The sequence below is a fragment of the Lasioglossum baleicum genome, chromosome 15 (genome assembly GCF_051020765.1).
Source record: "Lasioglossum baleicum chromosome 15, iyLasBale1, whole genome shotgun sequence".
In the NCBI taxonomy this organism is placed as follows: domain Eukaryota; kingdom Metazoa; phylum Arthropoda; class Insecta; order Hymenoptera; family Halictidae; genus Lasioglossum; species Lasioglossum baleicum.
The window spans coordinates 12,735,875-12,760,078 of record NC_134943.1 but is presented as its reverse complement, the minus strand read 5'-3'; the positions used below and the strand labels follow the sequence as shown (position 1 = coordinate 12,760,078).

The 24,204-nt window shown below is 42.4% G+C and overlaps 1 long non-coding RNA gene across 1 annotated transcript; it reads left to right on the top strand.

Moving 5' to 3' along the window:
• Positions 1-14,638: 14,638 nt before the first annotated feature.
• Positions 14,639-17,765, top strand: LOC143216390 (uncharacterized). The gene is made up of 3 exons (XR_013010557.1): positions 14,639-15,725; positions 16,652-16,760; positions 17,140-17,765. It is a non-coding gene; the product is annotated as an uncharacterized LOC143216390 (long non-coding RNA).
• Positions 17,766-24,204: the final 6,439 nt, after the last annotated feature.

Genomic DNA, 24,204 nt, shown 5'->3' with positions numbered 1-24,204 from the left:
AGTGTAGGCACGCATTTATTCAGATTCAACCTGCTGACGGAGGAAGACGGGTTAATTCATTATTAACTCGGTACAGTAAATGCATCGATATACATATGTATGTATGTATGTCCAGTGAATCACATTAATATTCAGATACTTTTAAATAGACGTTAACTGTTTTAATATTGCACCATACGATTTGAATTTTTGTGAGATGTTAGAGGCATTAGTTTACCACAAGGCGTGAAAAAAATTTTGGAAAAAATATATACAAAAACTGTTTAAAAACCACGCTTATATTAATATGCACTAAAAAGGAGAAAATGATTTTTTTCCTGGTTCTCCATAAAATACCGAATCCAGTTAAATGATTAATAATATTTTCCCAAAATTTTAAGCAATTAGTTGAAAACTTCTTCTGGTATAAAATTTGTGTCCGAATAGATAGAAAAATTTAATATTTTAAATAAAATCATGACATTAGTGACTATAAATAAAAGAGCGTGGAGCGCCCACGAAGATTACGTCATACATACAGGGTGTCCCAGAACAAGTGTCGTTCCTTGAAATGGGAGGTTCCTGAGACCATTCTAAGAGACATTTTCCTTTGCACCAATGTCAACTGCGGCTTTGTTTAGGAGTTATTAACGAAAAACACGGACCAATCAGAGCGCGCCCTGGGCCGCCGCGCCGTCACGATGCGATGTCACGGCGTACCGCGACACTCGCTTGCCGGCGCGGCTTGGCGCGCCGGGCCAGGGCGCGCTCTGATTGGTCCGTGTTTTTCGTTAATAACTCCTAAACAAAGCCGCAGTTGACATTGGTGCAAAGGAAAATGTCTCTTAGAATGGTCTCAGGAACCTCCCATTTCAAGGAACGACACTTGTTCTAGGACACCCTGTATAATAGTTCAGCGCTCCACTTATTTTTATAGTCACTAATTTCATGATTTTATTTAAAATATAAAAATTTTCTATTTATTCTGACACTAATAACTTATAACTAGACTGTGCGGATCTTTATGCAAAATAAAAATTGTCCTCATAAATTGTATGTTACGAGCCAGGGCCGCGAGCAGCACGTGTGGCCGGCGAAGGGTTATTACCCTAGGAATATGATATAAATTTGTTAGTTAAGGAACGCGGACGAACCCAATGAGAAATTGGGGAGCCGCTAGGGTTATTGACAGCGAGGACGAACCTGACGCGAAGTCAGGGAGTCTCTAGGAATGGAGTCAAACGCAGACGAACCCGATGCAAAACCGGGGAGCTGCTAGGAGGTTGTATAATAGCACAGACGAATCTGATGCGAAATCAGGGAGCTGTTAGGATGCGGACGTACCCAATGCAAAACTGGGGAGCCGCTAGGTTGGATAAATCTCTGTTCGGACAATTGGAATGTCGCGAAAGAACCTGATGGTTAATCAGGGAATTGCTAGGATAATTAGTAAGCCTCGTAACTAGTATAATATAATTGATACAATCCGAGCGGTAAGATTGTATCATGTGGGGACGTTCAATTACTTGGTTAGGATATTGGACGATAATTATGGGTTTAATGAATTTGAGTTAATTATCAAAGAAGACAAATATATTATTACTATAGAGTTTCGTTCTACAAGTGTATTTGTGTCGCGAATGAACTGAATTTAGAATAGGAAAGAAATTGAAAGGTGATATTACCTAAGCTAAGACGCACGGTGTTGACGCACTGGCAATGCGGGGGACTCGGAGCAACCTTGTCACTGCCTAACAGATTTTAGACCGAACTCGCGGAATCTGTACGGTTAAACTTTGATTCAAAAGGAACGAACGTCCGATCTCACTGGTAGTTGACTTCCGAGATGCAGCACGACGCGACACTATTCGTGATTACGACAGTACTAGCCCACGAGAGTAGAAATGTAAGGGCTTATATAGCCCTGCAATGACGGGTGGTACTTGTCAGTACCCTTCAAGTGAACATTCGTATTTTGTCAACGACCAGTTGGTCGTGCGTACGTTTGGGCCCTAAACTAACCTAAACAATTATGTAGATTTATCTAGGGTAGCTCTGTTCGTTTATCTAGGACGGTTTCTGCCAGAGATGATATTGAACACCTGTTCGTCATCCGTAACATCTCCCCACCAAGAAGAAACCTCGCGGTTTGCGTGATGCTTTCTCAGCAGGAAGGAAACGTCCTAGATACAATAGACTTTAAGAAAAAAAAAGAAAAAAGTGGAGAGAAATTAAAAAAAATAAAATGAAGAGAAAAAAAATTTTTAACGAGTGTAGTGTAGGTGTAAGTGTACTTATTGCTAGGTGGTGCTCAGGTAGAGACTGCTGTCGGTGGAGGTAGTCCTGCTCCTTAGAAGATCGTTATGCATGGTTTCCATTTGCTGCTATATTACGGATTCGGACTATATTTGTTATTAGCTCCGATAAATAGTCTCCATATGTCTTCAAAATTGTACCGGTTGGAAATGAGGTTGGCTCTCGAGCCTGTTTACCAAAAATTAATTCATATGGTGTGAAGTTGGTAGCTTCATGAACAGACGTATTATAAGAGAACATTGCAAACGGAATTAATAAATCCCAATCCTCGTAGTTCTCCATATAGTGTTTGAGGTATTCTGTAAGAACAATATGGCTTCGCTCCAATGATCCATTAGTTTGTGGTCGGTATCCGGAGGTGGTGATTTGTTTAATCTTGAATATTTCTGACAGATTTGTCATAAGAGTTCCAACGGTGTGTCAGTGATCAACATAGGTTGACGAGTTTTCGTTCTGACTAATTTTTGCTCCTGACAACTTTTGCATTTTCGGATGTAATCCTGAATTTCGTTGCGCATGTGTGGCCAATGAAATCTTGATCGAATGCGATTGTAGGTTTTTGTAACTCCTTTATGCCCTCCTATTAGGCTATCATGTGCTTCATGGATGATTTCCTGCCTGTCTTCTACGGAAGGTGTAGTAATAACACAGTTACATATTGTAATTTGATAAGTTGAATCTGTAAGGACTTCTTTTAACGCTTTGAAAAGTTCATCAGGCGATGATTTATGATGATCTCCGGTGGCGGATATTCGGAAAGATTTGCTCCTATTTTGTTCTAAAGCAGATTGAAGAGTTTTCAATCCATTAATTATATCCAATCCTTTTGGTTTATCATAGAAGTTATCGGAAATTACAATGCTGAAGGTTTTAAATAACCCATTGTTTGAAATTATGACCTGTCCCTTTTTCGGTCGTGCAGCTAAAAGTTCTTGCTTATTTATCAATCCCGTGTCCAGTAACAGTTTTCCTACGGGGGTTATTAGGTTGCGATCAGCTGATATGAAATGTACATAATGGTCTTCCTTTGCGGTAAGGGTGTTTGAAGAAATGCTAATCCTCTGTTTCGGTTCCGGCGGCGCTTCCAAGTCAGTTTCGGTAGAAGAACCATCGGTATCGGCGTCAAAGAATGGGTAAGGGTCGGCTGTGCGATCAGGCAGTTGCCGTGCCCTTGCTTCGCGTATTATATTGTTTGGAAATCGAATTACGTTGCGTTGCAAAATTCCACCTATTTCGGGAAATGGTACCTGCGGTATGTTGGGTACATCCTCCTGTAAATTGTTCCTATTCTCTATAACGGTGTTTTCAAGTGGCTCCTCAAACGAAATCAGATCACCAAATAAGCTCGTATTCTTATCCGTAGAAAAAATTTCATTGGAGTTTGCTGCGGGTAATAAATGATGTGCATTGTCCTGATCTTCGTCTGGGATCACTATCTCTTTAGATAAACTCGGAAGAGTTCTATTTATGTTAATAATTGGTGAGTGTTGAACCTTCCCCAGGGCGGGTTGTTCCGTCTCATCTGAACTGCTGCTTGTTTGTTGATATTTCGGCCGTTTTTCTCGGTCTCGATGTAGTTGTCTGACGCGTTGTCCTATTGAAACAGCGTCGACAGCTGTTTTCGGTATTTGGATTTTAAAATCGGGGTCTTTGAGTTCCCTCGGGATGAGTGGTAAACAGGTGGAAGTAGGATTACGTGATAATGCATCAGCATTCTTATTTGTTTTTCCAGATTTATGGACAACCTGATAATCATATTCTAATAGTCGGAGCTTCCATTTCATGAGTCTTGATGTCGGATCTTTCACAAAATGCAGCCAAACTAATGGTCGATGATCTGTAACCAATGTGAATTTTGTTCCGTACACATACGGTCGGAAATATTTGACGGCGTATACCATTGCTAAACATTCTTTTTCCGTGGCTGAATAATTTCTCTCTGCTTTGTTGAGGCTGCGCGATGCATAAGCAATTGGCAGATCATTTCCAATTTCACCTTGACTAAGCACGGCTCCAACGGCATATTCGGAGGCGTCTGTTGTAACGACGAATGGTTTGCTAAAATCTGGATATTGTAAAATAGGCTCTCGACAGAGTTCTTCACGTAACTGCTTAAAACTGTTTTCCTGTTCTTCAGTCCATTTGAATTTTTTGCCCTTTCCTAGAAGGTCAATTAAAGATTTTGCTTTTGTAGTGAAATCTGGTACGAATCTTCGGTAATATCCTACTAAACCCAAAAACTGTTGTATATTTTTCTGTGAGGTAGGCGTTGGGAAATCCTTGACAGCCTTTAATTTTCGGGGATTAGGTTTTACTCCCTGTCTTGAAATAATATGTCCAAGGTATGCAACTTCTTTTCGTAAGAATTCGCATTTATTGGTTTGAAGAGTTAAACCATGTTCTCGCAAACGGTTTGATAATTTCCTGACTTTAATGTTGTGTTCGTGTAATGACGCAGCGTAAACCACGATATCATCCAGGTAAATGAAAACGTCCGTTCCCTGGAGTCCAGTTAATACCTGATCCATGAGACGTTGAAAAGTAGGTGGTGCATTTTTCAAACCAAACGGCATTCGTGAAAATTCATAATGTCCATTAGGGGTGGTGAAAGCTGTCTTCTGTCTGTCTTTCGGATCCATTTCTATTTGGTGGAACCCACTGGCAAGATCGAAAACGGAGAAGTATTTGGCTCCTCCGAGACGATCCAATATTTCCGTAATTTGAGGCAGTGGATATTTATCGGAAATGGTCTTCTCGTTAAGCGCACGAAAATCTATTACCATGCGCCAACGTTTGTTTCCTTGCGCATCTGGTTTTTTGGGTACAATCCACAAGGGTGAATTGTACGGAGATTTCGACGGAGTAATAATACCATCGGATAATAAGCCATTGATTTGCTTTTTTATTTCCTCTTGATGTACAGGAGGGTAGCGATACTGTCTCGTGTTAATCGGAATCTCATCAGTTGTATGTAAGGAGTGCTTGAAATCAGATGCCTTCCCTAATTTATCTCCGGGGAGATAAAATCGATCGGGAAATTCCTTTATGAATGCGGTGATGCTACACCGTTCTTCTTTGTTCAGGTGACTCAAATTTAGCGTTTCGGAGATTCCCTGTATTCTATCTTCTCTAGTTTTGAAATTACAATGTTGACGTACCTCTGAATAAATATCTTCATCTGATGTGCTCAAAATGTCGTAAGGTTCCACGATTTGTGGCTCTATTTCTACGTCTATGGCTTCCTCGCTAGTGTTGGTTGCCATAACGTGACATTTTCCTCCGTCGTTCACGACGGCGGCTTCTCCTATGTAGAGTTGTTTGTGTGTTTTTATGCGTGGTAAATAGCCTTCTTTTATCCTTGGATTAGCTATTCTTATGGCAATCTGTTGAGATGTTCGGGCATCGATGCGATGTTTGGTCCGTACATCTGAGTCCTGCTGGTAATTTGAAAATCGAATAGGCCTGATGGGCTTATTTTTTAATACCAGTGTCCCATGGTAATAAGAAATTTCTGCTTCTTCCTGTTTTAAAAATGGGCTTCCTATAAGTCCATCTGCTTCTATTGCAAGGCGCTTCACTACGTAGAAAAACGCAGGAGCTTCGTGTATGTGAAGTATCGTAGTTCCTAGAGTGCGAATTGGATTTGTAGTAAGACCAGTTATTTCAATTTCTTCGCGTGAAACAATTTCTGCTCCTTCTCCTAAAACGTCAAGAACTACTAAATTTACGGATGCTCCACCATCAATTAGAAATTCTCCCGTGCCTGATTCCAGTTCTGGGATTTTGATTTTGATTCGTGGTGCTGGAGCTTCCTTGATGAGGGTTTTTCCTCGAAGCGGACAGTTCTTTGGCGAACTTCTTTGTTTTCGCTCATCGTGTCGCCTGTACGGTGAGCGCGATCGAAGTTTAAAGATTTGTTCGATTCCACGGACGAATCTCGCGAATCTCTTTGGAATCGCGGACTACGCGGTCGATTCTTGCAGAATTTTCCATCGTGTCCGGATGTTCCGCAATGCCAACAATACGATTTTGACATGCGATTCCTATCGGAATTTTTTTAAATTGTATACCGTTTCTCTCCGTCTCTCACAATTGACGAATCCGAACGGTTGGAGGGGGAACCGGAGGGGCTCCTGTGACGCAAGGTCCAGGCAGACGCTCGTCCTTCTCTTTCCTCCTCAAAACCAGATGGTCTCGTGCGTTGATCCCTGTGTCGGTCATATTTGCTTGGAGATAAGGGATATGACACTTCACGATCGCGGTAGCGAGAGTCCTGGTCATATGAAGCTCGGCGGGACCACCTTGATGGTGATTCACTCCGAGGCGACTGTCGTCGATTTCTTAATCTTTTATCTATCTGTAGCACGGCGTCGTAAGCATCCTCCAGATTTTTTATATCCTTCAAGATAGCCGACACCTTCAGGGAAATCCGATCCGGTAATCCATCGATGAAGTTTTCAATGACGTCCTTTTCCATCAATTTGATAAATTCTTCAGCATGTGCCTCGTATTTTTCCCTCATGGCTCCGCGCGTACAGTAGACCAAGTGGCTTGTCCTATCGATGTATTGTCGTAGGCTTTCTCCTTCGCGAATATGTAGTTTCGCGATTTCCACTTGATAATATGATAGGCTCTTGCCGGGAGCGAACCGTTTCTTCAAATGTTGAATTAACGCTTTTACGGTAGTAAACTTGTGCTCTAATGTGCATCTACGTGCTGGCCCGACGAGCTTAGTAAGAACAATTGCCAGATACTCGGTTTCCGTACCCTCCGGAATCAAAGTTAACCCGTCCTCTAAAGTTTGCGCGAAACGAATCAAAGAGGGGTCTTCCCCGTTAAAGGTCGGAATTGTCGAAGTAACATTCTGTAAGCATGTCTTTTGCGTCAACAGCGACATAGAGTTTGCAAGCGAAACCGTCAAGTTCATTATGTCAACGAAAGAAATATTTGCAGCTGAATTCGGCATTTTTAAAAAATGCAACTAGAGAAAACTGGTATATTATCGAAACCTTTTAACTAGGAAAACTAGTATATTATTGGTATAAAAGCGTGACTAGCGAAAACTAGTATATAGCTAATAATATTGAGACGTAACTAGGAAAACTAATATATTGTCAATACTCAGCTACGAGTAATTTAACGTATGTAGTAAACCCAAAATTAAAGTGATCCTAAAATAATTGAACAATCCCACCGCTGTCACCAGTTCTGTTACGAGCCAGGGCCGCGAGCAGCACGAGTGGCCGGCGAAGGGTTATTACCCTAGGAATATGATATAAATTTGTTAGTTAAGGAACGCGGACGAACCCAATGAGAAATTGGGGAGCCGCTAGGGTTATTGACAGCGAGGACGAACCTGACGCGAAGTCAGGGAGCCTCTAGGAATGGAGTCAAACGCAGACGAACCCGATGCAAAACCGGGGAGCTGCTAGGAGGTTGTATAATAGCACAGACGAATCTGATGCGAAATCAGGGAGCTGTTAGGATGCGGACGTACCCAATGCAAAACTGGGGAGCCGCTAGGTTGGATAAATCTCTGTTCGGACAATTGGAATGTCGCGAAAGAACCTGATGGTTAATCAGGGAATTGCTAGGATAATTAGTAAGCCTCGTAACTAGTATAATATAATTGATACAATCCGAGCGGTAAGATTGTATCATGTGGGGACGTTCAATTACTTGGTTAGGATATTGGACGATAATTATGGGTTTAATGAATTTGAGTTAATTATCAAAGAAAACAAATATATTCTTACTATAGAGTTTCGTTCTACAAGTGTATTTGTGTCGCGAATGAACTGAATTTAGAATAGGAAAGAAATTGAAAGGTGATATTACCTAAGCTAAGACGCACGGAGCAACCTTGTCACTGCCTAACTGATTTTGGACCGAACTCGCGGAATCTGTACGGTTAAACTTTGATTCAAAAGGAACGAACGTTCGATCTCACTGGTAGTTGACTTCCGAGATGCAGCACGACGCGACACTATTCGTGATTACGACAGTACTAGCCCACGAGAGTAGAAATGTAAGGGCTTATATAGCCCTGCAATGACGGGTGGTACTTGTCAGTACCCTTCAAGTGAACATTCGTATTTTGTCAACGACCAGTTGGTCGTGCGTACGTTTGGGCCCTAAACTAACCTAAACAATTATGTAGATTTATCTAGGGTAGCTCTGTTCGTTTATCTAGGACGGTTCCTGCCAGAGATGATATTGAACACCTGTTCGTCATCCGTAACATGTATAACATTGGAGCCAAATAGGAATGTAACTTTTTCTCTAATGATATTAATTATCTGAAACGAGTACATTGATATATTTAAATCCTTTTAATCTGTCCACTGCTTTAAATTGCACATACTCATTTTTACCATAAATGCATATAAAATCCGCAGTCTATTTATAACAGAAGAAATTTTGAAGTAATTGCTTAAAATTTTGGGGAAAAATATTATTAATCATTTAACTGGATTCGGTATTTTATGGAGAACCAGGGAAAAATTATAGTCTCGTTTTTGGTGTATTTTAATATAAGTGTGGTTTATAAAAAGTTTCTTTTTATTTATTTTATTTTCTACTTTTATTGTCATTGGAAGCAGCAAGTGTGTATACAAAATTTCAGCAAGATTGGATATGGTTTAAAATTCGATTACAGTAGATTTGATGCATACAACAACAACAACACGGAAAGTTAATAATAAGCGTGGTAAAAAAACGTGCGATTAATCAGAGAATCAGAGAGAAAATACTAAAATTGTTGTTGACAACTTTTTGATGCGGGCCTATATTGAAAATTTAAAAAATACGTTTTGTATGTGATCGTGTACCCTTATGTGGTATAGGCAGAAGAATAAAAAATATTTAACCAAGTTTTATGTTTTTTCAATGCTCTTTTCTTTACGGAACAGAAATATTTAATAGAACTCGAAGCTGGCATTTAGTCTTTGAGAACTTAAATAGGCATAACGATGCAAAGTTGTCAGAGAATCCAAGTATGTATGTATCTAATGAAACAAAGGACAATCCCAAGCTCCCACAATGGAAGGAACCTTTTTTAATATCATTATCTTAGCAACACCGTAAGTACTCGCGCAAAAGGTACACATTTTTCATATTCTGCCGCGATATTTGCAGAGCAGGTGAATTTTTTCCTTCTCCTGTAACCTCTCCTTGAACCCGGCGGCCATCACCGCGTTAAAAGCTTGCTAGTTTTAGAGCGAAATCTCGTAATTAATCTCCTTGCGTAGTACTCTAATTGTAAGTAAGTTTACGGACTCCGATTGAATATTTGTTTATTAAAATACGTGTAAAACGTACTGGATGATATACTTGAATGTGCAGTCTGTCACACAGTATTATTAGACACTTTTAAATAGACGATAACCTGTCAAATACACTGCAGATTGCTCAACTTTAAGCAAGAATAACTCCAGATTCATTGATCCTACAGGATCGAAACTTCGACCTGCAGCCACCTCGTGTACAAATCTACTGGATTACATACCAAACACATCATATAATTTATAGGAGAAGGACACAAATTTTGAGTCCGGTAAAGTAAAGAGCAGCCAATTTCATTAATATCGACATTTTCGGCATTGCTAAACGTTTGGAAAGTAAGGTAGATGCATTAAATACCGATACTAGCTAGATCGGCCGCCAGAACCACTGTGTGCCTCTTCCTCTATGTATAACGAAGTCGGCAAATTAGACAGTCTGACAATGATAATTCGGAAAATGAGGACCCACTGTAACTTCATGTGCGAAACACAGGAATCAGAAAATTCCGAGATGCAGCTAGAGTCCACTAGCGGGAATTTCTGGCAACCCTAGAATTAGATTCTAAATTTAGTAAAACGGCGCACCGCGCCGCGCCGCCGCGCGCCGTCTCTGGGATGGAAACGATCTTGCAAGACAAGAGCGAGGGAAAACAGGAGAGAAGTCTCGCGACTCGCGCTCGTTTGCCACCAGCGAGGCTATAATTTCGACGTTTTCCGTTGCGCAAACAACGAGCTGGCGGAAGAAAGGGGTCTCTGGGATGGGGGTGGGTGTACGGGGGCGGAGAATCTGTATAACGGCAGCAGGACACGTAAAGCGGCGTTGAACTTTAATATTACAAAAAGCTGTAATCCGACGGGCAGGCCAGCTGGAGCGTTAACCCTGGCCACCCAATTTATAAAAATAACGATGAAATTACTGTTGCGTGAAGTGTAGCGTCACGCAGGACACTGATGCAACGATGCACCGCGCGCGAAAGGTTGACGAGCGTCCAGCGGACGGTGGGTTGGGTCCAGTCACATGGAGACCGGCTCGTCCCGAAAAGGGGTGTCCGAGGGGGTGTCGGGGGCTGTAGAGCCGTGGGGGTAGGAGGACCGAGAGAGGCCGAGGGGGACGGCAGCGTGACGCGCGCGTTTTGTCCGTCATCAGCTAGCAGCGTCGCGTCGCGTCGGGGCGTTGATGTTTTAGTCTCTCTACTCGCGTTTTACGTTCGAAAAAATATGCGCATTGGTACGTGAGCTAATCGGCGGTAATAACGAAATCTCGGATCCGATTAATTAAAACGGTGAACGAGCGCGGCACAGCTCGAGAAAACCAGCTCTCCCAATTCTTTTACATGTGCGCGTGTCGATCGCGGAACCGTTTCTCGATCATTCGAGGCCCGGTCTTTTAGAGTTCGTGGATAGTCTGGTCGACGTCCCCGCACCACTGCGGTCTATTCGCTCAGAAATCTCGACAAAAATCGTACCTGCCTTTGGTAACTATTAGAGGCGTGCAAGATCCCGAATACATCGGATGTATGTATATCGGTTCGGGCCGTGTGTCTACGATCGAAACTAATCTATCAAAACTAAAATATAGTAGGTATATATGTCTGGAAAATAACGGAACTTTTTAAATAACAAAAAAACAATTGGTTATTTTTCCGAAATTATTCCTCTTTATTCAAAATACACCCCCTAGCATCAATAGACTGCTGGTCACGTTCCAGCAGTGCTAGTATAGATTTTTGAATTGTGTTTTTAAGTGTGTATCTTGGTTAAACAAAAATTGTCGTCTCGCTGCCGCCGGCGCGCAGCTTCATCGAATGAAACGGTATGGTTCAGTGGATAAATTTCGAAACGATCATCCAGGGTTTCGTCCTCGTTATTATTAAATCACGGTGAAACGCCAGGAGGACGGCGGTTCTCCTCGTCCTTGGAACAGAAGGGAACTGTCCCTCGGAGTTCACGGTAACCCTCTTCCTCCCCCCATGAAACCCTCTGCCCGCCTCCGCTCACCCTTCCCCCCCCCCCGCCGTAGAATCCTCATTGGGCCGATGCTAACAATGTTTGTAGATATATTGTATCTCACGCATCACTTGGCCCGCAAATTGTTTTATAAACAGATTATTGCGACAGCGGGGTTGCTACCAGCGTGACGCTGGTAATATACTTCGGGGCCACCCCCTCGCGACCCACCCCGTCGACCCTCCACAAACCCTCCTCCACGTACACAAGAACTATTCCATTGTCGGGAATGACGACCGTGCAGCGCGCGGCCTGGCTCATCGTCGAATCCTGGCTCAATCTTCGATACGATAAAACCCACGGCGAGCCGTTGCGTCGCGTCTTGATCCTCTCGATCCTCGCAAAGACAAGACGACGACTGACCCGGAACAACACGGCCCGCCGCCGGTTTCTATGAAGACCGTTTCAATACACCCGGTCGCCGCGGACCCCCGGAATTGAGTTCCGAGTTCGCTGTCGGAACGTTCCTAAACACAGGACCCGAAATCGCATTCGCGGTTAGCGAGCGAAACGCACTTATAATTGTTAGCGATCATTCGAGGGACAAAGAAAATTTCGTTATGCCACTATGATCGAAACTTCTGACGCTATACAGGCTATCCCATTTAAAGCGATCCTCTCGAACGTCTCCGAAATTATTAATGATGTCGAAAAATGTTTAAAACGAAAGTTGGTAATTATACTGGAATATTTTAATATTAATATTTTAAAATTAATAACGCGAATATGCAGGATCACATACAACATCTCAAGGAGAAGGAATAATTTAAATTGGTTGGGATTATAGTGTGCTGGTGGGGTTAATATGGATTTTTATTATATAAAAATACTTTAGGCACTCTTTTCGTTCACATCGACTGTCAAAGTTGGTTAGACCTGGTTCAGGTTAATGTAGAAAACAACAACACCTATGAAATTTTACCTTAGGTTATTATTCACTAATTGGGAACATTTCGGCCATAATATTAAAAAAAACACAGTTATGCGGCCATCATAATTAAAATGCTGACGAAATAAAAATTCGGCGACATATCCAGCATAATTCTTCTCTTAAGTTCCAAAACGTGAGGCATTAGCTCTAATTTCTCGTCATGCACGTTCTATCTTCTGCGTGTGCGCTCCACTGTGTCCAGATTAACGAAATTCATCTTATGATTGACAAGTATGTATAGGTGCCTGTATCTGGTCTTTTGTCTCACCGTGTTTACACACTGAAACGTGAGACATCTAAAGGCATTCTACCATGATACGACGAAAATAAACCCAAACCTAACTCAAATCGAACGAAAGAGCGGTAACACGTACAGGAAAAAGTTGCTTACGAATTCTACAACATATTTGTGTTTCATCGAAGAACGGCGAGGTGCACTCTTTTCTGTATAGTCACCCAAAAGTTATACGTTAATATAACAGTTTCTTTTAGGTGGAGGATGTAAGTCATTTTCGATTTTTGTGAATAGGACCGAGCATTTTTAAAAAACACCAAACGATATAGTTAATTATTCCCCATAAAAATGATCGATTCGCGGAATGATTTTCAAGGGTCTGTACTATTAAGAAATACAATTTAAAAAATCGATATTTTTGGACCAGTTACACGAGAATCCCCCCTTAATGGCTTACGTCGCGTCGCAGTGAAGGATGTTCGCAACAGGCATCCACGATGAAGATCGAAAGGAAGCCATTGCGAAAGCGCTGTTTCAAAGTTGGCGTAGAGGAGCGGTAGAAGAGAAATTATACAGGATCGTAAAGCCACGCGACCGGAGACGCCTAGCAGGCGCGTCGAAGTACCGGGAACGTTAGTTCTTCCGTCTGTGCACGAATAACTAAATTTTTGGTCCCCGCTCCTTCAGGACCGCGTACACACCGCGTATACCCAGCGGAGCTGCTCAGCGTGCTCGGGTCACAGACCATTAAGTTCCAGGTTTACCACAATAAGCACGCTATTCCGCCCTGGATGGCGGGTTACCGCTATTACCGAGCCAATGAGCCACGGACACTGATTCACCGGATTTTTCCCGTTCCCGGAACCAGAAGTTCGATGCAACTGCCTTCGCTGTACTCCTTATTACCCATCCCCCGGTTTAACGTAATCTGCTCCGAATTTTTCGAGTGGGTTCTTGATTCCAAATGTGGCGCAATGCTGTTGTTAATTAGGTTATGTAAAAACGTACTTTATGTTTTGTTAATAAAACTTTGTGATTGAAGTAAGCATCGTTGCAATCAACATGGCGTGTCCTACAATAGAGAATTGTATTAATCTATTATTTTGAATACAATCTCATATTGCACGCACTCCTCAAAATAGGGTCGTACTGCAAGAGAGTGCACTTGAAAATAGAATTATAAAGAATTACTTTTGCAATAGAGTTCAATTAAATTTTACCCCTAGTCTTGCACCTTCCGCGCAGTACCTGGTTCGTTTACGTTCAATTTTTTGACTGTTCTAGGCTTTCAAAAATTTGGTAAAATCCTCCAATATGTATCGAAGTCCTTATTTTACCAAGTTTTTATTAGCTCGCTTTCTTGTCTCTGTCTGTTTGTTCGGTACAAATTTTGCAATTGATTTTAAACTAACTTCCCGATGAGCTAGAAACTTGAAATTTTAAACAGCTCAGAACTGGATGACAATGCAATATTTAAAAAATTTTTTTAAAAAAGCCTATGCGTTTTTAGTATACAGTTAGGAGCAAAACTGATCACACACTTGTTTGGAATTGTTTTTCACAATTCCGACCAAATGCATTTTCTCAACATATTTTTTAGACGTCATTTACTAAACTAATTCTTCTAGCCTTACAAAGAAATTCAAGTCGTGTTTGGTCCATTCGTGAAAAAGTTATTCTGATTTAAAATGTGTGCGATCAGTTATGCTCCTAATTGTATAGGATGAGTCACATGACGTTTGTACCTCAAATATCTTTGTCGTTTTCAAAGATACATTAAATGTCTTGAGGACAAAAAATCGAGGTAAAAAATCAAGATGATCTTGACATCTCTAGTATAAAAAATGACATAAAAACAAACACTTTTTGGTGTCGTGTGTGCTCCATTTTACCATTCAACTTTGTCTTCAAGATATTGAATGTATCTTTGAAAACAACGAAGATATTTGGGGTACAAACGTTAGATGACTCGCCCCCTGTATAATCTTTAGTGCATCGAATGTTTAAAGCATAAATGGAAAAAATAAATATTGTAAAGAATTAAATTTTGCTGCTGGCATAGAGACCCAGGTTGCCTACAGAGATTGAAGAGATTTATGAATTTAGCCCGGATTTCTACGATTTTGCGACCACCGCGCGTCCCGTCCACGTTCAAAGACATGGAGAACCGAGGCTGATGATGCAGTTCCCGGCGCGGCAAGTTCCGTTTACTCCGTCGGAAGTCGGTGATAAGTGGTTCTCCGGAGTGTCAAGCGTGGATACGATGCCGCAGCGATCGCGGGAAGTTCGCGCGTAAACATCGAGCGCCGGTCGAAGGGTTAAATCGGTTACGTAGAAGGGTGAGCACACCGTGTCGGCACGGGCAGTGTTTGCCGCGGATATTTTCGAGCCTGGCAATCCGCACTTTTATGCGCGACCCTCTGGAATCTATCGAGCAATCTTCACCGGTAATCGCCTTGACGAGTTATTTCTGTAACGTTTCCCGCGCGCGCAAGGGGGTAAAACTCCCGTAAGAGGCGAGAGCGTAGGCAAGAGGAGGGCGTACAAAAAAAGAGAACCGACGCGCAAGTGTGCGACCGGTGAGATGCTTCGCACGATTACCTACCCAATCTCGAATATAATTTTCTTGTTAGCCGTAAAATCGAATCAACGTCGCCGGGGTGCCTAGCCGCGCGTCGCCTCGACCAACCCCGTTCAAGTCTTCATCTCCACCCCCTTTTCTCTCTTTCTCCTTTTACTGTTCCCCTTTCATCGTTCACGGGGGGATCAAGCTGGAAGAACACGCACCGCAACCGACGACAACGACTACAGTAGCAGGAGAATAGAAAATGGAGAACGGAGAATGTGGAGAATGGAGAATGGAGAATGGAGAAGGGTACGGGAAGGGAAGGAACTGGGTTCGATCGGAAGCCGGAACGGAAGAATCAAGCTGTCGAAATCCGCTGTTGCTTCTCGCTTATTTCGCGGTCCCCGGGTATGTAATACGATTCCCGTGACCGTTTCGTCGAGTCGCCTGTAGCCCTCCACGGCAGCCAAGCTCAGCCACGAACTGCCCTGCCATGCCCTGCCCTTTGTTTTCTACGTGGCCCTCTCAATTATTTCCAAATAAAAGGGCGCGCTGGGGTTAGACCTTCTCCCCTACTATCTCCTCTGCCCACCTTCTGTTCTCGTTCCGTTACTTTCCTGTACCGCGAACTTTCGCCCCTTCGCCTCTTGGCTTCTGGAAGATTAAAACGCTGTTCTTCGGGGGAAGTACCAGGGGCGGGGCTTGATAGACCTTGCTACGTTTACTTGCGCCCCGTATCTCTTAGATAAGAAAGGGAGGACCGTTTTATCGTGAGTCGCCCCGTGGAACCACGACACTGGCAGTGAGAAATTTGCTAACATCCTCGTTAACTAGACTCGTCGTGTCTGTCTCGGAGAACGAGCTTCGAATTATTAGCAGAACGTGGGGATAACGCCTAAAATATATCTTACACAAAATATGATATAATAAATTCTTACTTTAAAGAAAAGGTTATATTGAAAAACATTTGGTACATACATATATAAGTTGTGTCACACTCTTATCTACAAGATACTCAATTTTCATTACAAAATGTCCAACAGAAGTGTGGTGGCAACCACGTTTATGTGAGACGGTTTTCATTTTTCATCCGAATCAGAAAACGAAAAATTCTCCTTAACCTTCCGTCGGGCGCAATATCTGGGCCGCCGAGTTTGGGCGCAATGTGCTTGACGGGCACACATTCAAAAAACATGATAAACACCTAATTAAGTTAATTTATACAACTGCTGCTAGGGAAATACTGCACTTGGTGCCGTCTATACTCGTAGGGCCGCCCTTTTGTTTGGGCCCTCCCCAAGGGTGGGGGTGACTGAATCTCTTGTGCTTTCCAGATACACTTACTTGCTACCCGAACCTTCGGCACTGCGACTTTACGATACGATCTGTTGGACCTGGGAGGCTAAGTTGAATGCATTGACATGAAGATGAAAAACGATCTCGGTAAACATTCAATATCTAAGATATTCACGTTCGGAAGAGGTACCCAAAGCGTCTGGGTACCAGACTATTTGCGCAAGGGTCGAAGCTGTTTCTGAAATGTTTCTCCGGCTTATTCGAAGTGCATCGGCGCGTTACTTTGATAGAATTTATTGCGGGCGATGCACCGGAAGTGGTCGTTTCGTGCTAGCGCAAAGATGCACGGTAATTGATTGATAGAGCAAGGTGGGAGGAAAGCTTCGAGTCGAATTTGCATCATTAAAAATAATTACCCGTTGTCGAGGGCGCGGCGGTGCCGGGACACGACAATCGCAGCGACGATAACTGCGGCGGCGGTTTCTTTTCTTTTCTTAGCAATTATTATATTCTTCTTCCCGTCCAGGTCGATCCGTCTCGACTTATCGGCCTACCGCGGAACAGAATAATAGGCGCATCCTGCTGCAGGAGATTGAAAGGAAAAGGAGGAGTGCCTTCTACCTTAGCCAGGTTCACTGGTAAGGGAGCGAGTGCCCTCTTCTCCTATGCGCCTCGCTGACTACAGACCACGGAGTTGAATCAATTAAAGTTTAATCCGGAACCAGGATCGAGAGAAGCAGCCCCTTCTCGTCCACCTTTCCTGCCTTGCTACCCTACCCTCGTCCCCCTTTCACTCTTTCCCCCGCTTTTTTCTTCCGTCCTGTCTCTTGTCCCTTTGTTTCACCCCCTTTCAACCTTATCCTCATCCACCTTACTGTTTCTTTTGTCAACTCGTCTCCATATTCTCTTCTCTTTCATTCTATCGAGTCATTCAATACGTTCCAGCTTATTAGAAAGAGAGCTGCGTGTGAATGTTTGCTTCGATGATCCGCGGTTACTTTCCGCGCTCCGAGAATTCGCACAGGCACATTCCAAAAGAAATTACTCAAGCGACAAATTGACCGCACATGCATTGATTGCCTTCCTGCATACATCCCTGAGGATGACAATATTTGTAAGAAATGAACTTCAAGTTACTGTTTAAATCCTTTCTGCACTTCTGCACTGATAGCTCCTTATTCGACTGATTTACATCGCATTTATCGATAACGCTGTTCTAAATAGGTTAGTCGAATTACGTAAGGGAATATATGTATATGATGGTGGGATGTTTTGGGGCTTTGGATGGCAAAGGATTAAAGTGTTACGCGAAAATGGATGAAGCAACTATTTCTGAGTACCGTGCCAGGGTTAATCATGCAAAGACCCGTAGACTGTATTGATCCTCTTAAGGGGTTAGATTCGTTTTTCCCGGATTGCAAGGCTGCGGGATGCGTCTTCTCATTTCTCGATAAATGAAAATGTGGTTTTGCAGTATTCAAAAGTAATTTGCATTATTCCGAAGCATACAGCTGCGCATTTAGCTATTGTCATAAAGTCGAGAAATAGCATAGATTTATCTATGCTGAATTTATCTAGGCTGAAAAGCCCCATTTGCATTATCGAGAAATGAGAAGGCGCATCCCGCACCCTTGTAATCCTGGAAACAAGTCTAACCGGTTAAGCGTCGGCATTCGGCCCCGAGATACCACCACGCCATTTTATAAAACTTATTACGCGTCTGTGTTACTCCTGCGCACAATACCAATCTCGCCGCTAGTATTCTTTTCGTGCGTGCATCGTTCTTCATTTTCCGTTTCCAACTCCGTTCGCGTTTCCTTCCTTCTGTGTCGCGTCGCGTCGTCGCACTGTTTTCTCCCCCGTTTTCTTTCGTCTAGCTGTGTATCGAAAGATTTAAATTACTTCCGCGACGACGCGACAAGAAACGAAGGGGCACCGCGAAGATCGAAAATAAGGGGCGAGGACTGGGGAGAGGAACACGAAGAAGCCCGAGGGGAAGTCACGGGCGAGAGTTGCCTCTATAAAATAGCGGTAGAGGGGCTGGAGAGAAAATTGGGGATCCCCAAACTGTATCGCTTACGCGAGGGGCGCCCCTCACAATGGAGGCTCGCAACGAGCGGAAGGAATAGTTATCCGTAATATGGGGTGACGCGTGCTGATGAGTCGGGCCGGAAGTTTCGCGATCACTTTTATCCCCGCCGACCCTTCCCAGACCGTTCTTTTACTTCTGTCTTCGTTAAAAACGGCCTGCGTATCGCCTGTCACTCGGCGTGGCATCCAATCTTTGATCTTTCGACAAGCGCATCGGAGCGGTCCGAACGAATTCATTGCACGAGTTCTTCCTTTGACAAGAAATTCCGCGGGAAATTAGGTCGCGGGAAACACGAAATTCGAAACTTCGACGTCGATTGAATTTGTAGATACAGCATACCATGAATATTTATAAACCCGGGCACATTTTCTACAGTACTTTACTCTACATACATATAGTAGGACCTCCATTATCTGAACCTACGATATTTGGATTATTTATTATTCGCACAGGTTTCGCATGTATTAGGTTGCTGTATACTGTATACATACATATGGAATGTAAGTATAAAGTATGGAATGTGTGTAAGCCGAATTCCAAGAATGCGTTGCTTTGTTTTTCCAATGCACGTGTTGTACTTGATCTTCTCGTTCTTTGCTTATGTTCCCATTAAGTATGACCACTGTCGCAGTTGATTACAAAGTTTCGAAGCGAAAGGATTGCAGCAGTAAGTGTAGTAATTACAAATATCTAAAAAATTGTTCCGGAAGTATAATGACACAACTGCAAAAATTGAAATTTTACAGAACAAGCAAAAGAAAAGAAAATAATTCCAATTTGTCTTATAGAATGGACTATATGTATGTACATATGTAGATTCGTTTAATTCTTCTATGAGAGTAGTTTATAGACATTGTGGTGCATAAGCATGCGGTTTATAACGAAAATAAATGCATTTTTGAGCCCGCCAACACAATAAAGTAAATTTCACAAAATTTTACAGTTGCGTCATTATACTTCCAGGGCAGCGATATAATATTCATATTTACAAATAGAGTTATTACTTGTAGCATCCATAAAACTAGAGAATTGGCGGTATTTGAGAGAATACAAATTTAAAACCGAAGAATGGAAGGAAAAAGTTTGCAACAAGTAGCAAAATAGAGTTTGGAATATTCAAAGAAGGTGTCCGAAAAATATGCCAAAAACTAAAAAGCAACCCTGAAAAACCTGGTAAACCTGAAAATTCGATAAGAACGGGTAGGAAAAGGCACACATCCGCTCGTCAAGATCGACAAATATTCAGAGAAGTACAAAATATCCGTTTATTAGTGCAAAACAAATAAAAGAAAATCTGTTATTGCCAATATCAATTACGTTTTTCTAATATTGCAAGTGTGCGAGATGCGCATTCTCATTTCTCGATAATATGTATAATACAAAGATAGGGTTTCTCAGTACTCAAAAATGCTAGATAAATTCTGCCGAATAATGCAAATTATGCAAAAATGAACGCAAAAATAGGACTTTTGAGGGCGATCGCGGCCTGGATTTATCTTTCATCTAGCCCTTTTGACTATTGAAAAATCCCATCTTTGTATTATCGAGAAATGAGAACAACCGGCACCCTTGAAATTCTGGAAACGACTCTATACTCGCCTTATTGTGGTGAAAAAGCACTATCCCAACTTATACATAATCCCAACCCCTTACGACACTCCCTTATTGTTAATTTCGACATCTATTAGTAAACGACAGAAACTTATTCAAGATATTATTACTATCTCGACAGCTGAATATTTTCTTTAGTCGATCGTTCACAGTATACAAATAATAAGGGTCCGCTAACGTTCTCGCGAGTGTCATTCATCTTCACGGTTTGCAGTCATTCTGCGCGCGGTCTGTCTGAAATGCGGTGAACGTACTTCATTTTTCGTATTATTGACATGTTCAATCGCAGCAGTCTGGAAAATCGCCAGCTCGACGTCCAACGAAACGAATCATGGGCTTATCGGGACGTCGAAGATTTTGCGGTAAAACTGGCTCCTACAAAAGAGTAAGCACACACGCTGCTGTGGGATCTTCATTCTTTCCACGAGTTCCTGTTCGGTGTGCTTCAACAGCTTCCTGAAATAACCTTCACCGCTTCGGCCGGGAATCGAAATAATTCAATTGGAAATGATTCAAAGGAGAATAAAAAGCTATTCTAATTAACTCGTAACTTTATGAAGGGCCTGCCTATTATACGTATAAGCAAGATAATTAATTAAAAGCCAGACACGACTCTTCACGAAACGAAAAGCATAGAAAAATTACTTAATTTGTCTCCCCTTTATTATAGTATAATTTTTATAATTAAAATATCCATTTATAGCTGATACGCTGTCGGTTAAAATATTGGAGACTGCAATAGCTATTACAGATCCTCCAGACGAATCAGAACGAGTAAATTAGTAAATTAATTAATTCTCGTAAGTGTATTTTTATAATTTTTAGAAGCAGTTCAAACTGAGTCGTTCGATTGTGTGCATATGGTACTTCCAGAATTAAATCTACATATAATTACCATAGACATATAGAGATAGACTGCGCGGCCTGAACGAAGCGCTGAAGTCTACAATGGCGGCGTGCGAGAGAGAGAGAGCATTATCCGGGGTCCATAGCGCTCTCTTTCTATATGATGTGTCGACACATCAATTAGAAAGAGAGCGCTATGGACCCCGGCTAATGCTCTCTCTCTCACTCTTTGTACCGCGCGCCGCCATTGTGGGCTTCAACTCGCCCATAAGACGGCGCAGTCTATCTCTATATGTCTATGATAATTACATACATGACATTTAAATGATTATGTGCACACTTCATTATGTACACTTCATCTCGCTTTAACTTTGTAAAATCCAACATAGCAACAATTTGAAACAGATCATCTGAAACTAGAGGTTTCATGCTTTCAAACCATTGTTTAACGATATCGATACGGCAATTTTTTACGGAGTTATGATCACGTAAAGTGGGACCCATTTTTCGGGTTCGCACAAGTGATCCCTTAATTCTTTTGAGGAGTGTATAGTGTATAGTGTATACATATTATTGACCTCGATCAGTGAATGACAATTCTCTGATTCGCAACAGAAGACTCAAAAATTGATTACCCAAAACATCTCGAGGATATCGTGATGCTGCAGATTTACAATTAGTAAAGTTTCACGAAATCCATTAACGTTTCTTCGTAAATCCATAACGCCCTTGTGTTCACTGCACTGCAGTATCTACACGTCGATAGCTTCCTACTAATTCTTTCACATGTTCACACTTCAAGCTCCGCTGTCCGTTTCGCGAGAGACGTAGAAAAGGACCGCACTGGCAACTCTCTCAGCGCGGTAAGCAGCCATAAATTATCACGGGAATTCAGTTTTCGTAGGATTCCAGGGTTGTTCAGCGGATTTCTCCACTCGGAACGGAACGAGATAAACTAAGAAGAAACTACTCCGGCCGATACCGGGGCTCGGGGAAAAATCGAAAAGTGCATTTGCCCGCGAACTTTTTTCTCGGCGGGCATCGCGAAACAATGGCAGCTGACTTGCGAGAGTGCATCCCCACGGGCCGTTTACCTGCAAATGCACTGCTCGCGAAACCGCTGACCCGCGTGGCAATTTCTCATTTTTGCCGGGACAAAAGCGCGCTAAATCTTATTGTTCTTACGCCGGTAATTAAGGCGGCTGAATTAGTTCGCGATTGTTCTCCGGCCGCTCCCGGACCCGTGGGGATAATAAATAAGATTCTTGAGAAGTTTCTGACCGTGTTACGTCACAATCCTGTTTATGCTCAACGTGCCACGCCCTCCTACACCCCCGCTCTGCCTCCTCATATTCGCTTGCGGAGAGATGAACGACAAAAAACCACCGCACCGGACGCTGGCACCGCATTAATTGCGATCGTAACGAAACTCTTCGTCGCGTAACAGAATCTTCTTTTCCCGTTGCAGACATCTCGCGAATTCAAAACCGGCACGTTCTATTACCTTTGTTCCGGTATTGTTTGAAATTCACGCACTCGGGAACTACAGTGTGAAAATCCTCTATAAACGCAAAAGCCTCGGGGAGGTTCGTTTGCATTTTTCGTAGACGGACACTATTTTTCTGAGCTTCTAAGGCCGCGCGCGGCCGAAGCGACTGCGACTCTCCGCGTCAATTAAACCACTAATTACAGTTGAAATTATATTGTGTTTAGTCTTATTTTAATCAGAAAAATGCCACAAATATATTGGTGAAAGTTTCATAAACAAATAAGTAATAATAAAAAAGATTTTATATTGGTATTACATTGTGAGAAAGCGCGGGCCTTTGAATTGTGCCGACGATTGCGACTCTCCGCGTCGCATTAGTTTGTGGTTCACACCGATATACCCGGGCCGAGATCATATTACTACAGTGGAGGGGATTTTTTTTGCGCTTATCGTGTACGGCCTTCTTGCGTTTATACATAGAGGATTTACTGTATAACTTTCTGTAACGAGTTTCTTCGAGTACACGGAGTGTATGGCATGCTTTTTATAGCTTCGCCTGTTCTGATCTCTCCATATTTTGATTATAATTAGATAAGGGATGTTTATGCAATTTTCAATTTTTGTAAGCAAGTTTTAAGAAAGTGGGATAAAATATTATACAATCCTTTTTTCAGTGATAGTACCATTTGTAGATCTCAAGTAAATAGAAATCGCATTAAATTCTAACGAATTTTATATTCCAATATTTTTTTGAATATTTTCGGATGCCACAAATGCATAAAAATCCGCAGTCTAGTTGGAAAGAAAGTTAGTAACGTTTTCAAATTAAGAATCGAAGATAAAATTAAGATATTTATTCATGTGTTTATTAAAAAAAAAAGACATTGAATAGGATTTTCATATGCGCTTTACTCCTCCACCTACAAAATGGAGCCTCCTCGAAACCATATAACTATCGCTACAAACATTTTTCGATATCGTTAACAATTTCGGATGTATTCGAGTGGCTCACTCGAAATGGGACAGCCTGTATAATAAACGGAACTCGCGTTAATTTGTCAAAAATTCGCTGAAGCGTGTAAGGCAACGTCGCTCTTTGGAAACCGAATCGGCCGAAATCGGATCGAGCGCAGAATCCGAGTAGACAAATCGCAATAAATTTGTGCGTGTTCGGTGGCGAGTCGCATAAATCGCGGCGAGCCACTTAAGCATTCCAGCGCTCTTTAATATTCACATTGCAGAATGTCCCGGGCGCAACATTAGGTCTCGCGGTGCCTTGACTCCAGGACCGCAGTATTTCACTTCTCCCAGGAAATGTCGACGTCGCGTCGTCGTTCGGTATCTCGTTTCGCCCCGGGACAAGCGTAGAAAACTTGCAATTGCAAAAACTTGTCTGGTCCTCGAGACAAAAGGACAAAGTTTCCTACTTCGTAAGAGTTGCCGGCGACTTCTACCGTCCTCTTCTAGTCCCGACTTTTTCAATTTCGCTGCTCCTCTCTGTCCTGATACCGTCCTGGCGCGGCGCGGCGCGGCATCCGTCTGACGAACTTTCG